This window comes from Camponotus floridanus, unplaced genomic scaffold (assembly GCF_003227725.1).
Source record: "Camponotus floridanus strain SB8 unplaced genomic scaffold, Cflo_v7.5 scaffold132, whole genome shotgun sequence".
NCBI classification, from domain to species: domain Eukaryota; kingdom Metazoa; phylum Arthropoda; class Insecta; order Hymenoptera; family Formicidae; genus Camponotus; species Camponotus floridanus.
The window spans coordinates 117,529-134,980 of NW_020229251.1; the positions used below are offsets into that span (position 1 = coordinate 117,529).

General features: G+C 36.1%; 1 protein-coding gene across 4 annotated transcripts in view; it reads left to right on the forward strand.

Moving 5' to 3' along the window:
* The window catches only part of LOC105254912, a 183,469-nt gene that overhangs the window by 96,206 nt on the left and 69,811 nt on the right, over window positions 1-17,452 (forward strand). Inside the window, exons 6-8 of one of the 4 annotated variants that reach the window (XR_003122414.1) lie at window positions 9,191-9,392; window positions 9,485-9,691; window positions 11,348-16,864. The exons of the other annotated variants lie outside the window; for them this stretch is intronic. The gene's annotated coding sequence lies outside the window, so the exon portion shown is untranslated. Of the gene's footprint in view, window positions 1-9,190; window positions 9,393-9,484; window positions 9,692-11,347; window positions 16,865-17,452 lie in introns of those variants that run through there. 4 annotated transcript variants of the gene reach the window in all.

Genomic DNA, 17,452 nt, shown 5'->3' on the forward strand with positions numbered 1-17,452 from the left:
AGAAATTCGGCCATTATGCTCGAGACTGCAGAAAGAAGAAGAGAAGTGATAGTCACGATGTAAACGCGTTTATCACGACGTGTTCCACCAAGGTAACGAGTGATCGGTATGTAAAAAATGCGATATTGAAAACACTGTCAGACGATAATATTCAAAATCTATTAAAAAAGAACATGAGCGAAGTTTGGATAACAGATAGTAATGCAATCAAGACATATAACATATCGTCGTAAAATTGTTCGATAATTTCTTGCCGTGTGAAGGAGAAACAGTGTCGCTCAGAGACAATGGTCAATGTGAAGTGCGCGGCAGAGGAACAATTTTAATTAAAAAGCTGATAAACAATCGTTGGTTAGTCGAATAGAGAATGTACTGTATGTTCGCAGTTTGCGAAAGAATTTATTTTCAATGTATGCTTGCAGTGCACATCAAAAGGCTATGATATTCTGTTCAAAGAAGAAACTGTGTTGCTGAATCATGGAGACCAACTCTGCGCACAGGGATATAAACAAAAAAATAATGTTTATAGGATGTTTTTCGAGATAATACATTCCAGTAGTAAGATGGAAGCAAATACATCTACCGTGAGTCTACATACTTTACATCAACGAATGGGACATATTAATACTAAAATAATTAAAGAAATGATAAGCAAAAATATCGTAGAAGACATCAAATTGTCAAATTCAGAAGATTTCTTTTGTGAATCCTATCAATTTGGTAAAGCGCATAGATTACAGTTTCCGAAGCACGCACCGAATCATCCCCGCAGTCCAGGAGAGTATATTCATTCAGATGTCTGTGGTCCGCTCCCGGAATCTATTGGAGGGTCAAAATACTTGTCACATTTATTGATGATGTCTCGAATTAGCGGCAAGTATATTTCCTTAAACATAAATCAAATGTTGTGGAACGATTTAAAGAATTTGACAAATTAATCGCGAATAAATTTGGTGGCAGTATAAAGATACTAAAAGTAGATAACGGTAGAGAATACTGCAATGAAAATATGTATAATTATTTGAAGTCAAAAGGAATCAGTATGCAAACACAGCACCATATACGCCGGAACAGAACGGTAAAGCCGAGAGAGAAAATCGTACCATAATTGAAAGTGCTCAAACAATGCTTCATGCGAGAAACTTGTCTATAAAATTATGGGCTGAAGCGGTTAATACTTCCGTATATATTTTAAATCGTACTTCGTCTAATAAAAATTTGTCAACTATGCCGTACGAGATATGGACAGGTTATAAGCCAAACTTATCACATTTAAAGATTTTTGGCTCGCATATCGATAAGCAATTCAGAAAATAATTGGACATTAAGGTCAAGAAAACGATATTTATTGGATATCAATCAGATTCGAAGAACTATAGACTGTACGATCTTAAAAATCGAAAGATTATAATTTCTAGAGACGTCACTTTCAACGAGGAAGCTGAGAAAAGTAACAGTTTGAATGAAGAGAACAATAAAATATGTATACCGCTACCTGCGAACGATAACAACTCAGAAGATAATCCTGACCAAGAAGATGACTTTAGCTATGAAGAAGCTGAAGAAGAGGAAAACGAAGAAGCTCCATAAGAAGCTGGAGAACCATCCCAGACGCCAAGCGATAGTAAAAATAGAAGATCGAAGAAGAAGTCTACAGATATTAGTGGACGCCATTCTGAGGAAACGAAGCAGAGAGTGCTCAGAAATCGTGAAATGCTCCATCGTCCTTTCAGGACGTATGAAACAAATTACGTGTATGAAACAAATTATGTACAGTATGATCCACCTGTAACTTTTCAGGAAGCTATTACTGGACCTGATTCTCTATGTAACGAAGCGCCTGCGCCTCGTTCCGACTTATCTTTTTTTAAATAAATATATTATTTATTTCTCTATGCGCTTATCGAATCGTACCCGCTAATTTCCCGCTCGCAACCTAGCATGCTCGCACGCTCTCTCGCTCGCACGCTCGCTTTCTCGCTTGCTCTCGCCGCTTTGCGCTTGTTGTCTCGCTCTCGCTCATTCGGTCCGAATCTTCCCCAAATTTCGCAGTCGTGCCCCACCTGAGAAATTCGCCAGGTAGGAGATCTCCGGCCGGGTATAAAAGTCGGCACGACCAGTGCCTCGGGGCTAGATCCTGACCAGATCTCGCCCGGGCTGAGGTGCTCCTCGGCTCGACCGGGTGCTCCCGGTGTCGGTCATCCCGCTCGAAGCTTACCGAGCTCCTATCCTCGCTCCCTGGTTCAGAGCACGGTCTCTACCGTGCCCGGTCGGGTGTACCCGATAACCAGGAGCTCCTATCGAGCCATGGACGATCCGGTCCAGGGTACGGGGCGCCCGTACTCGGTCGGTTGCAACCGACGTCCGGAAACGGTCCGGCTCTCACTCCAGGTCGAGGTGTTCCTCGATCCGCCGGGTGTCTCCGGCTTCCTGAAACCGCTCCAGGTCGAGGTGTCTCTCGACTCCCGCTGGGTGTCTCCGACTCCCGTACCAGTCCCGGTCGAGGTATTTCTCGATTTACCGGGTGTCTCCGGCTCCCTGAAGCCGTTCCTGGTCGAGGTGTCTCTCGACTCCCGCCGAGTAATTCCGGCTCCTGTACCAGTCCCGGTCGAGGTGTTCCTCGATCTACCGAGTGTTTCCGGTTTTTCCGGCTCCAGCCCGAGACGACTTGTTGTCCGATCCACCGGGTAACTCCGGGTCTTTCCTGTACGCAGTCTCAGTCGAGGCAAACGCCCGACTGCACGGGGTGTCGCCGACCATTTTAAGCCGTACTGACAAACCAGCCCCGTCGATGATACAACTAGTCCTAGGTTCCCTGTCCGTCCCGAATATCCGTCTCCCGCTGTATATTTTCTCCATAGAGTAAATCCGTGTTTCCGTGACCGTCCGATACTAGTTTCTAGCGCGCCCGTTGTATATTTCTTTCCCGCGCAAGGCCTACCGTTTCGTTTAGTACACCGGATAGTATCTTTCCTAGTTAGTTACAAGTACGCCGACATCTATACTCGAACACATACACAACGACAGTACACACACCGACATTTATACTTTCATACACACACACACACCTCTTGTACATACAACATTTATTTAATAAACATACATCTAGTCATAAGAATAAATGTTCGCACAAGTTGAATTATTTCCTCCCCCCCCCTCCCCTTCGCTCGAATCCTGGCTATCCGACGAGCCGTTCCGGAGCGTCGAGAAAGGTGGCCCGTTACAAATGGGTGGACGCAATAGGACGAGTTGAATTCATATAACAAAAACGGAACTTGGAAAATAGTATCGAAAGCACCAGGTTTAAAAACTATCGATTCAAAATGGGTATTCAAGTTGTTATATGACGAAGAGGGACAGGTTAGCAGATTCAAAGCAAGACTGATTGTTTTCCTTCAAACACAAGATATTGATTACAAAGAAACTTTTGCGCCTATTGTAAGGTATGATACTTTAAGAATCCTGTTAGCGAAGGTAGCATATGAAAATTTAGAAATGATACAATTTGATATTCGTACTACCTTTTTATATAGTGAGTTGAAAGAGAAAGTATTTATGAAAATTCCAGAAGGTTTAGAGATAAACTGTACAGATAAAGAAAATTGTGTATGCGAATTAAAGAAGTCAATGTATGGTTTAAAACAGGCAGCTAGATGTTGGAATGAGAAATTTTGTGGCTTTATAAAGCGCTTCAAATTTAAAGAAAGCGAAGCAGATAATGTTTATTTTCATGTAAATTTAAGAATCATGATGTATTTTTAGCATTATATGTTGATGATGGATAAATAATATCCGACTCTCGTAACATAATAGAAATCATTATTAAGAATTTAAAAAGATTATTTGACTTATCAATTAGTGATGGAAAATTATTTGTTGGCAAATAGTAAGAGATCGTGTTAATAGAAGAATATTAAGCCATCAATAAAACTACATTAAAAGAATAATTGAAAAATACGGTTTAAAGGATGAGAAAGTCATATCTATTCCTGTAGATCCACACGTAGTCTTACAAGTAAACCTCGGGGAACGTCAGACGATTTTTTCAAACTTTTTACAGTTGTTTCTTATGTCAAAGTATGAAGAAATTTGCCGTCATTTTTAGCTCAAATTGAATTTTTCATTAAAAAAAAATTTTTTTAAAATAGTTTTACGCAAATACATGATTTCACATATATTTAAAACAATATTTCTTAAAGATGAATGTACCCGATTGTTTGAAACGTGGCGTATGTATAATACTACATAAGTACCACAATAATATAATATACAGGGTGTCCATAAAGTCTGTTACCATTCTCTATATATATTTCGGAAACGGTTCAAAATTATAAAAATCTGCGAAAGAAGTGTTCCACCATTTCGAGGGGTTACTCTTTTAAATGGGGGTTGAAGAAGTTGCTCTTTTATCAAAATATCAACTCAAAAATTCCAAATGGAACAACCCTTACTGTAGTATATCGTTTGAAAGGGCATAAAGAAAGAAAATCTTTTGCGCAAAGTTTGGTTCAACTTGTAACAAACTTTTTTCAAAAAATAAAGCTTCAATGAAGGAAAAAAAATTGAATACACTTGCTAATTAACTGTTTTTTTATTTTTTACATTTTTACATATTTTATAATATTTTATAATATTTTTTATTTCTTATTTTTATTTTTAATTTTTTTAAATCATTTTTTTGTGAACGTATTAATTGTATAAAATATATTAGTCTACATAATTTTCACATATGTGAACAGTTTGAATAATACTATGATGAGCACATATGTGAAGCTTACAATAACTACATCTATTAAATGTAATATTATCACAATTAAAAATTTCGCATGTTTATTTCTCAAAATTTAGACAAAATTGTGAAAATGTTTGAAATTTATAATCTGCCGATGGTTTTTGTTCTACATAACCAGCTTTATACCATGCATAAATTCTTAAAGGTCTGAAGCGTGGTGATATTTGATTCCAAACAAAGTCATTTAATTTAAGAATACTATTACGAGTATATATATCAAAATTTAAATCGTCTGCAATAATAATATCCTCAAGTTTTCGCAAATAATTTTTAAACGGTCTGAAAAAAATACATTTAAAGGTTGGTATAAAGCGGTACATTTTGGGAGGATTTGATGAATTATTGTCGAAATTTTATCCATTGGAGTGCCTGATACAATAGTATTTTTATTATTATAGGTTGACCATGAATCGACCACTAATATTGATTTAGTATCAGTAGGTAAATTAGAATAATAACAATTTTTTAGAAAGGAAATGAGCTCCAATTTTCTCATTTTTCCAGATTTTGTCGCAGTGTAATATAAAACTTTAGGAGAATACAAATTGTTTAAAACTTTTTCACTTAATGGCCAATTAGGTTCTTGTAAAACTATAAAGATTGGTTTCAAAATATCACCGTTTTTATTGATAATCGGCATGAGAGTATAAGAATGAGTCATAGAGTATAAAGACTGCGATATAGCTTGAACATCTCTTTCACCCTGAAAAGTTAGTGATCTTCCTGAATGAATTTCTTTTTGAATTCCTTTTTGATCAGCATTAAAAATGAAAGTATCAGACACATTATTAATTAATATTGACTTTTCAACAGTACTTAAAAATTCTGGACCCATTCGAATAATATCAGTCTCACTTTGTGAAAATTTTGGAGAAATTTTGGTATTTTAGAATTTTTCGACTTACAATTTTCGCTTCTTTTTTAAAAGTTAGTATTCATGTATCGGATGCTGTAAATTGAGTTAATTCAATTTCTCTGACTTTACTTATTGCCCATTTTTTAATATCAAAATCGTGGACTATTTTTTTTGCCGCTCTTTGACTTTCAAATTTGTTTAATACAAAATTATAAATTTTGCGTAATTTGTCTATTCGTGATCCACATTCTTTTATTTGATTTTCCCATCTGTACAAAGCACGTTCATTAGGAACATATTTATATTTATTAAGCACTTGAGAAAATGGCTTACATTTCTTTTTCTTGTGACATCTCCAATATGATACTGTCTCAACTTTTTTGTTATATTCAATATATACTTTTGATTTTTTAGGCTCCAATGAATCATCTGACCAATCTATTTCTCCTTCGAAACTACTCCGTGCTTCACAATCAGATCTGATAAAGAATGAAATTTCATCAGGATCTAATGCTACAAAATTATCCTCATAATCTAATGTTTCAATAATCATTTCGGGACAGTCTTCAGATTGCATAATGATATTATATAAACATTCAGCAACATATTCTTCTCTTTCGTTTGGATCACTAATTAATATTGGCTTGTCTGATAACTTTGTACTCAAAATTTGCAAAATATTGAATCGATTTACGGAGCACATTCTGTAAAGAATAATATCCAAGTTTTCTATATATGTATGTATATATATATATATATATATATATATATATATAATTTGTATTGTATATATTTTGTATTTCTTTACCTTACTACGTGGTTTAGTTATATTTACATATATCGCTGCGTGCGAGTCAGTGTTTCTATAAACGAGTCGCTGCCGCCGTATGCCAGATTCAAGAACGACACGCACTTGTGTGCAACTTCACTGTAATGGAGAGGATGCGCAGAGCACTATGCGCACTACAGTCATCTTTAAGAAATATTGTTTTAAATATATGTAAAATTATGTATTTGCGTAAAACTAAAAAAATTTTAAAAAAATGAAAAATTCAAATTGAGCTAAAAATGATGGCAAATTTCTTCATACTTTGACATAAGAAACAACTGTAAACAGTTTGAAAAAAGTCGGCGTCTGACGTTCCCCGAGGTTTACTTGTTAGAATAGAATGAAACTATTAATGTTCCTAATGTGGATATACCCTACAGAGAAGCAATCAGTTCGTTAATGTTTCTATCAATTATATCTCATCTAGATATAACGTACGCCGTAAATGTAATGAGTAAATATTTAAACAATTATAATTATAATCACTGGAACGCCGTAAAACGTATATTTAAATATTTAAAGGGAACAAGTAATTTTTGTCTACAGTATAATAGTGACAATAAAAAATTCGAGATTATAGGATACTCAGATGCTGATTTTGCGAATGACGCGGAAACTAGAAGATCTACAACCGGTTATGTATTTTGTTTAGCTAGTGGACCCGTTACTTGGTCATCGCAACGACAGAAATTAGTCACACTCAGTACGACTGAATCAGAGTATGTTTCCGCCACAAAAGAAGCAATCTGGTTAAGGCGTTTAATGCGCGATTTAAAGTATGAATGTAACAAAGCGATAAAGTTATACATAGACAACCAGAGTGCGATTAGGTTGGTCAACCCTGAATTCTATAAGCGTACAAAACACGGATGTGCGTTTTCACTTTTCGTGAAAGAGTAGAAAACTGCGAGCTAAACGTGCTTTACATTCCTTCGGAACTACAATTGGCAGATATTCTTACAAAGGCATTGACTAAAGATAAATTCATGCGTTTGCGTACAGAACTGAATATAATCGAAATTAACAAGAAGCATTAAAAGAGTGGGAGTGTTGCGTTAATTATTTTGAATGCTTCTTGTATTCTTATGTATTGCTTCTAAAGCGAGAAGTATATGTGGCGCTTGAGCATTAAACATATATACAGCGTCGCACATGCGCACAAATGTAGAGGGAGGATTTACGATCGATTCTGCCGGCGTGATTCCTTCTTCTTCCTTAAACCATCAAGCCGACAAGTAGTCCATTGATTTGCTCTAAATATATATTTTGTTAAAGTTCAATATACAAACACGATCATTTACGCCTTTCCATTGCACATAATAATAATAATAATATAACTCAACAAAAAATATTCCATTAGAATTTAATCGTAAACCAAAATCATTAGAAGAAAGTAGAAGATGGAAAGCTATAGAATTCAGACAATTTTTATTATACACAGGTCCTGTTGTTTTAAAATCTATACTTAATCGTGATAATTATCTTAATGTTATGTCTTTAAATGTAGCTGTCATTATTTTATCATCTCAGCCTCATCATGTTAGATATTTAGATTACGCTAATTCTCTTTTTAATTATTTCATAAAAACTAATATAATTTTGTATAGCAAAGATAATTGTTCAATTAATATTCATAATTTATTACATATATGCGATGATGTAAAAAAATTTGGAATGTTACAAAAATACAATGCCTATCCCTTCGAAAATTTTATGCAAAAAATAAAAGGATACATTAGAAAAAAACATAATTAGATAAACCATTGCAACAAATAATTAATCATATAAATGAAGAAAATTTTGTGGAATTAAGTGAAGAAAATAATCTGAATTCGAAACTTAAATTATTAAATAAACAAGATAACGGTCCTTTAGATCAATTTTTGTATACTAATCAGTGGGAAAAAATAATGTTTCTAATTTTACTCTAATTTTACTCTAAAAATAAAAAACTCAGATAATTGTTGCAGTTTAAATAATGGTGACATTGTTTTAATTAAAAATTTTGCTAATAACGATAAAAATACAGTGATTATTGGAAATAAATATAAATCAAAAAAAGATTTTTATAATGAACCATGTAAGTTTTCTGATTTGGGATTCTGATTTTATATATTTAGTAGAAAACGTTGTTAACAATCTTCAAAGTTGGAATAAAAATGAAATATCGCATAAATGTATAAGATTAAATTTTAAAGATAAATTTGTTATTTTTCCCTTGCTTCATTCCATCTAATTTTATAGATTTTAAGAATTTTACTTTAATATATTAAAAATTTTTGATTTAGAATTATTTATATGTCACTTTACAATTTATTTTTATATTTTACAATTAAAATTAAATTATTTCAGATTATATTTATTAAGATTATATTTTACAATTACAATTAATAAAAATAGAAATAAATCATTTTTTTAAATTTTAAATTTATGCACTTCTTAGTATTTTAAAAAATGATGAATAATGTTGAAAAGAATATTATTATAAAGAATATTATTATAATATTATTATAATATTATAATATTATAATATTAATAATATTATTATAATATTCAAAAATAATTGTTTTGAGAATATATATGACAGTTAAAATTTTACAAAAAGACAAAAAATCGAGTCCCCCTCTATTTGTTAACGGCTTGATTTCGAATATTTATAATATTTGAAATTATTAATTTGAAGTTGCGTACATAAATTGTTAATAATTTGCAGGAAAAAATGGCGAAGACATGGACAATTGTCATGTTTACAGATGAAAATACTGTGAAAGTAGTTCCAACGAATTGGATACAAAATAACAAGTGTTATTGGCCGTCGCTTACATCTGACAAAATGATATCTGCAATAAAAAATCATGACGCACCTAATTATTCTTGGGCCCTCATATCCCATTCGACTTGAAATGAAACTTTCGGTAAATATATCATTTATTGTGTTTCGATTGTATTAATTGACAGAAAAATCTATTTATTGCATTGTTGTAACGTTATACTTATTTTGTTCTAGCCAATTATTCCATAGCACAAGAAAAATGCCGTAAGGCAGAATATTCGTCCGATATAAATTCTGATAGATCACTCGAAAATAAAAAAAAGGGTAATGACAAAAAAAAACATACGGCTCCTCATTTGAGGAGAACAGTCTATTATTATTGGATGATAGTAATAATTTGTCGACAAAATTGTTGACTCCTCCACGTTTAACAAATAGTTCGTATGTATTTATTTATTTGTTACATTATAGAAATTTTGTTGAAAATTAGCCATCTTATAAATCAAGAGGCATGGTAGTATCTGGCACAATGTTTTTTTACTTTTTAAAATAAAAGTGTGAAATTAAGCTTGTATTATAAATAATAAATAATAATTTAATTAAATATAGTTAAAAATAAATTTATAAAGAATACGGCTCTATGTATTTAACAACATGATAATTATGAAACGAGCGATAAGAGCCTAAAAACGCGGATGGTAATTTTTTTTTTTACAATTAGTTATAAAAGGCTTGTAGAGCAAGAAAACAAGTATATTACAAAAGTTTAATTATGTCAAGATGTACATCAAAATAAGTCTATGTCGACGGTGACATTACAATAATACCGAAACGAGCAAAACATAGGTACGTTATTAAAGGCGAACGTTTCGATCGATTTTCCGATCCTCTTCAGCGCAATAATATAATGATAAATAAAAAACGAGTGAAATAAACGGAAAAATGAGTTAAAATTATGGTCTAATGAAACGCATTGAATATGGTTGTCTGATAACAGCGCAATAAAACAATCGTCAATAAATAAAAATGAAAGCTAACAAAATTACAAGTTAAAAATTATGGTCCAATATACGCATTAATAAAAACAAAACGAAAACGGAAAAACTTTGTTATAATTAATTGCAGAGACACACTGAAACCATGTGGGTCCCCTGCTAGTTTATTTGCCAGTGGGTGTGCTTCCATAGTAAGTGATCTCGTGCTAAATAAATGTAAAGATAGCAAAATCAAGAACCCGTTCTAAACAATCTCAAACTTAAAACAGAAAGTAAGTCACTCAATTACAGCAATTTCTTCAGTTGGAAATAAATGTGAAAATATCTTGGATAATACGATACACATATAAAATACAAATGCGGCAGTAAGAGCTAAAGTGCGACGTTTATATACAAGAGTAACAATGTCGTCAGAGCTTATGTAGATTGTTTATCAAACTGTTGTATGAGTTAGGTAAACATTCGGTGTCAGTTTAAAAGTTTAAACCGTTAGTTTGTCTTTTAATAAAAATTGCTTCAGACAAAATTCTTTTATAAAGATTAGGCTCATTATCCAGCACTGTTATGTCGTCCTATTTAAAATCATGATTATATGACAATCTGTGGTCTGTAATAACGGATCTTGAACTCGTATTGCGTCCGATTTTTTTTTTCCAAACAATAATTGTTCGCGAAAAAATTTTTGAAGACGTGCACAAGGCATTTATACACATATTTTACTTGGTGTATATGCTAAGTTATAGATTCTCTTGGTTTGAGACTTCTATAACACTCTCTTTACTCCCCTGAAGAGATGTAGACAGGAAAAATATCGGGGCAAAATCGCTGAATCGGGAATCGAACCCGAGTCTTTCGCTTACCGGGCGAAAAAATTTTTTCGCGAACAATTAATGTTTGGAAAAAAAATTTACGTATTACCATCCGCGTTTTTAGGCTCTTATCGCTCGTTTCATAATTATCATGTTGTTAAATATAGTTAATTATTCTTTCTAAAAAAAGGTAAATTTTTACGGATAAAATGAAACAGTAGCGAACATTTTACTAATTTAAAAAACACATTTAATCGTTTGGTCTTTCATCGTTTCATCGTTTTTTGTTCCAGACACCAGTATTTCTATAAAAACAAAACCCCAAAAAAAGAGTGAAGCTATTAATCCCTCTCTAAGAAAGGCATGTTATTGACATTGTTGCATCTTTTCCGCGATGATGATTGGTTATTGGTCGTCAATAGTAATTTGCTGAGCGACTTATTTCATTCGTGTCGTTTGACAGTTCGACAGTTTGACAGTTTGACAGTTTGACAGTTTGACAGGTTGAAAAGAAGAAAAATAAAATAAATTAAAGTTAAAGAGTAAAAGGGTGGAAGAAGAGAGAAACAAAAAGGGAGAGAGACATACAAAGTAAAGAAGAGAGGAATATTAGTTAATGAATATTATTATTAAATATTATTATCTTTAATATATTTAATTTTTGGAAATTGTTGAGGATATTTTTGCTGGAGTGAGACGATCGTTTATGCGAAAACTTTACATGCGTTTATTTGCGACTGACTGTGCGTGTTACATTTGTGGAACAAAAGAGAAAAGACACTAAAAAGATACTAGACAGGAAACAAAAGGAGTGAGCCGTGCAGCTCACCGCGGGGCGCTACAATCGTCCAATAGTGGTGACTTAGGGCGGATTTCTAACACTCCCCCTCGAATGTAGCGCTGTTCTCATCGTTCGCTGTTTTTCTGACTCCGATCAATTTTAAGCATTTGTGATGTTTGTTTCCGGATAGCCTTTTGGTAAGAAAATCCGCTGGCATCCTTTCTGTGGGCAGGTGTTCAATCTTTAGTCGACCCTCAAGAACTGCATCTCTTACGAAGTGGTGCCTAATGTCGATGTGCTTTGACCTTGCATGAAAAGTGTGACTTTGTGCCAATAGTTGAGCTCCTCGATTGTCGTTCATCACCCTGACCTGTTTGAGATTGAGCAGTCCCAGTTCTGACACGAATTTTTGTAGGTATAAGGCCTCCCTCGTAGCCTCAGTCAATGCCATGTACTCCGCCTCAGTAGAGGAGAGGGCGACAGTACGTTGCTTCCTGGATTCCCAACTGATAGCAGCATTATTCAGCAGAAAAACAAATCCAGTGTAGGATTTTCGATCTACCGGGCACCCGGCCCAATCTGCGTCCACAAAACCTTCCAGAGTCCCCGAGCTTTTGGTATACGTGATTTTTAGATCCGTGGTTCCTTTCAGGTAGCGTAAGACGCGTTTCGCCGCTTTCCAATGTTGCTCATTATGGCAGTTGTTGAACTGGCTAAGGCGGCTAACGATGTGGGATATATCTGGTCTCGTCGCAATAGCCAGGTAGTTGAGTGCTCCGATGAGTTCCTGATAGGGCCTCATTTCTGGGACCTTGCTCGATTTGTCGACGGCCTTGTCGAGCTTTGCACCTATCTCAATAGGAGTAAGAACGGGATTGCAATCTTCCATCCTGAAGCGTGATAGAAGTTCTCGAATGTATCCTGACTGAGAGATCGCGATGTAGTCGTCACCTCTGGTAATTTCGATTCCCAAGCAATAGCGTGCATCTCCCAGATCCTTAACTTCGAATTCCTGTAACAAACCTTTACGAACAATGTTAAGATCTTTCTCTCTGCGATAAAATATCAAAATATCGTCTACGTAGACTAGGACGAACAGGGGATCTCCCCCTCGTTTGAGATAATAGACGCACGGATCTGCGTTGGTTGATGTGAGACCCAGAGAGTTAAGTCTCTCGTTTAATCTCTTGTGCCACTGACGACCAGCCTGTTTCAATCCGTAGAGTGCCCTTTGCAGCTGACAAGCTTTGTCTCCTCCTTGGATCTGCTTTAACATTTTCTTCGCACGATCTCCGATGGTGCTTTTGTCTCCCCTCCGGGAGGCAATTTTCTTCAAGCTTTCCGCGAGTCCCTCGGGTAATTCCATATAAATTTCTTCTTCAATGTTGCCGTTTAGATAAGCAGTTGTAATATCCAGTTGATGCACTTTAAAGTCGTGCCTGATTGCGAGAGCAAGTAGTAAGCGTAAAGATCCTAATCGGGCGACGGGAGCGAAGGTATCGTGATAATCGATACCGGGTCGCTGTGTGAAGCCTCTTGCCACGAGTCTCGCTTTTCTCCTCTCAATCTGTCCGTCTGCTTTATACTTGTTCCTTAGGACCATTCTGCATCCAATGACATGGTGATGCTTAGGGTGCTCGACGATTCGCCATGTATTATTCTTGATTAAGCACTCAATTTCCTCAGTGATTGCATTTTCCCATTCATCCTTATGTGGTCCTGTTATTGCCTGTTGGTAGGGAATCTCCGATGAAATACTTGTCAAATTTACTTCCGGTGTGTCCGAATCAATCGATTCTTCGTGATTAGAAATACGGTCGACGTCTTCCTCTCCGTTGGCTTCTAGTGATTCGTTTCTTTCCTGTAGAAGCTGATATAGTTTTCGTGGACGACCTCGCCTTCCCGTAAGGAGTTTCTTGGGTCTACCCGGCCCCCTTTTGAAAGCGTTGATGGGAGTGTCGCGATTTTCTTCGTCTTCGTCAGTCATGACGAGTTCCTGCTGCTCCTCGTGATTTTCCTCACTTACTTCAGTCGTGGCGAGCTCGTGCTGTCCGTTCTCTGATCCTTTGCCGTTTTCGAGACCTATATGAAGTTCAGAGTATGCAGGTATTTTCCTTGGAGTATCGGCTGATCCTTTCACTATTTCGGTAGCATTGAAAAATTTTACATCGCGCGTTATAATCACTCTCTGCTTGTTTGGGACCCAAACTCGATAGCTTCTGGATGGTTCATCATACCCGAGAAAGTTGCACCTTATTCCTCGTAAATCAAGCTTTCCTTTTCCGGGAACCTTATCAAGCGCATAGCCTGCCTCTCCAAAAATCCGCATGTGTTCTACGTTTGGACGTCTCCCGTGCCATAGTTCGAATGGCGTTCTTCTGTTTAATATCTTCGTGATGCATCGATTTCTAATGTAACTCGCAGTAGCCACTGCTTCGGCCCAGAATGAGATGGGGAGTTTCGATTGCGTCATCAGACAGCGTGCCATTTCCATAAGAGTGCGATTTTTCCTCTCAGCCACTCCGTTTAACTGAGATGTATATGGCGTTGTGAGTCTTCGTTTGACCCCTTCCTTTTTCAAGAATTTATCGAACTCCTCGTTGCAGAATTCTCGTCCGTTGTCTGATTGAAGGCTCTTGATTTTCTGTCCGGTCTGTTTCTCGACGAGGGCCTTGAATTCTTTAAATGCCTGTAATGTCTCACTCTTTTTATGTAGGAAGCGCACCTCTGTCCAGCGGGAATAATCGTCTGTGAAGGTGAGAACATATCTGGCTCTTCCTCTGGATTCATTTCGCATCGGCCCGCATATATCAGTGTGAACGATGTCCAATATCTGACTGCACCTTTGCGATTGTTTGCCGAACGGCTTTGCCGTGAGTTTGGCCTCCGCACAGACCTCACAAGTGGTAACCGTTTTGTCGTTTCCCAGGTGGAGTCCAGATACTGCTTCTTTTCTGCTCATTTCCAGGATATCGTTCCAATTTAAATGGCCGAATCTCTCGTGCCAAACAGCCATCGGTGATTTATTTGCTTTAGTCGAGGCTGCATAAGTCGATTCCTTTCTCGATTCGCGAAGAAAGTATAGGTCTCCTTTTCTATCTGCTACAAGGACCGTTGTTCCCCTTTTGTTCTTTATCTCTGCCCCTTCTTTTGTGAATATGATACGATTTCCGGCGTCCGTGATCTTAGCAACAGAAATTAGGTTATTCCTTAGATCGGGTACGTGTAGTGTATTTTCCAGATACACGGCTCTGGTCGTGTTTCCATCTGTGGCAGTGACCTTCACGGTGCCCTTCGCCTTTATGTCGGTGGAGCCATGATTTGCCAGGTTGAGTCTCGTGTTCTCGGTGTTTGATATTTCCTCAAATTTCTCCTCGTCGCGACATAGGTGCGATGTGCATCCGCTATCAATGCACCAGGCGTTATCCTTCCAATCATTTCCTGCGGAACATGAGATAACATTAGCTACAGAGGTTAGGAAAGAAATGTCCTCACCGACGGCAGCCTTCTCCTTGTTTTCATGACGTTTCGTACACCGCTCGTCTTTCTCGGGACAATCAATGGCCTTGTGATCAATTTTTCGGCACCGATGACACCTGTATTTGAACGTGGCGTCAGAATCTTTTGTCTTGTCGATGGATTTATTGGTTGCTTTACTGATTCTTTTTATGTTCGGCTTTCCCTTTCGAGCAAACATGGCGCGATCATCGACTTGGCCCCGTTGTCTTCTCGTTGTATTTTCGTCAAGAATTTTGATTTTTAGATTTTCCGGGGTGGGTAATTCATCTCTCGATTCGATTGCACATCTAAAATTCTCGAAACTTTCGGGTAAACTATGTAGCAGCATAATGGATTGTAATTCGGTACTGACCTGTACGGATAATTCTGATAATTTGTCGACTATGTCGAAGAATTCGTCGACATGTTGTTGTACGTCGCCATTTTCACCAAGTCGATGACTCGTCAATCGTCTCCATAACGATACCTTTTTCGCAGGTCCTTTTGATTCGAAAATCGACTCCAGCTTCAGCCAAATTTCCCGGGCCGTTGTGCAGTATCGGATCTGCTTGAGTTCGGCGTCACCGACTGCGAGATATAAATCAGCCTTTGCCTTTCCGTCCTCTTCCCTCCACGTTTGCAGTGTTTCGGCAGTTTGCGGTGCCGGTCTTTCTCCACTCGCGTAGGCCCATGTTTTATTTTTTGTCATCAATGCCTGTATTCTTAGCTTCCAGGTATCGTAGTTATCTCTGGATAGCAATGGTATGCGCGTTATGTTCGCCCCTTGTCCGTCCATATTCGTCGCGTAATGGCGTTGCAATTTCACGTGTCTTCCGTGGCACGATTTCTTGTTTTTTTTTTTTTTTGTTATTCCTGCAGATTACTAACGTTTGGTAACTGAGTAAAACTAAGTAGTCAGGCGATTAATAACTCCTGGGCCCATAACCTGTTGAGGATATTTTTGCTGGAGTGAGACGATCGTTTATGCGAAAACTTTACATGCGTTTATTTGCGACTGACTGTGCGTGTTACATTTGTGGAACAAAAGAGAAAAGACACTAAAAAGATACTAGACAGGAAACAAAAGGAGTGAGCCGTGCAGCTCACCGCGGGGCGCTACAATCGTCCAATAGTGGTGACTTAGGGCGGATTTCTAACAGAAATAAATGTTTAAATGTTAAACATTAAATGTTTTCTTTAAAGTAGGAGAGAGAGAAAAAGAGAAGATAGAAGAATAAGCATAAAAAGTAAGAAGAAAGTTCGTAAAATATTCAATATTTAATTATTGTGTTTTGGAAAGCTCTTGAGATAAGTTACAAAAATATGTAATGAAAAGTAGGGATTAATGATTTTTCAATCCTTTTTTTCTTTGAGTTATTATTTAAATGAAATTAGCTGTGGAGTAAAAATCAATATCACCGAATGTGAAAAAATCAATAACAGATGACAGATTGCTACACCTATAAATGTATAAATGTTGTTACGGATCTGAGCTCGCAAACTTTAATTGCTTATAATTCGAAAATTATTGTAGCTTCAAAATTTTTATAATTATTTGTTAAATTATAAAAAGGAGAAAAATAAAATATAATAGAGTATTAAAAGAGAGATAGTGAAAGAGGGATATTAATATAAATATTTTATTTCTTTAAAGTCAAAGAAGAATAAGTATAAAAAGCGAGAAAAAAAGAGGGAAAGGGAGAAAGAAGATAAAGGAAAGATAGAATAGAGAGAGAATATAGAGAAAGAGAGTGAGAGAGAGAGAGAGAGAAAAAAAAGAAGGAATATAATATTAGGTAATTATATATTTATTATATAATTTATTTATATAACTACATTATTTACATATCTTATAGATTTTGTTAAATATATAATTGATACTAATATTAAGGATTTTTAAATATTTTTTTATTTGAGTTATTTATAAATAAGTGGCCCATAGCCACTAATCGAACTTTCATTCGTTCGCTGTCACGCGTCCGGGCGATCAAAGTCCCCGGAGCCGAGGAAGACACGAACACAAAATATTAACACACAAACAAAAAATTTTCCGAAACTTTTCACTAATAAGAACAACGATAAGCGGTCAGCTATCGCTGTTCCTGACTCTGGTTCGCGA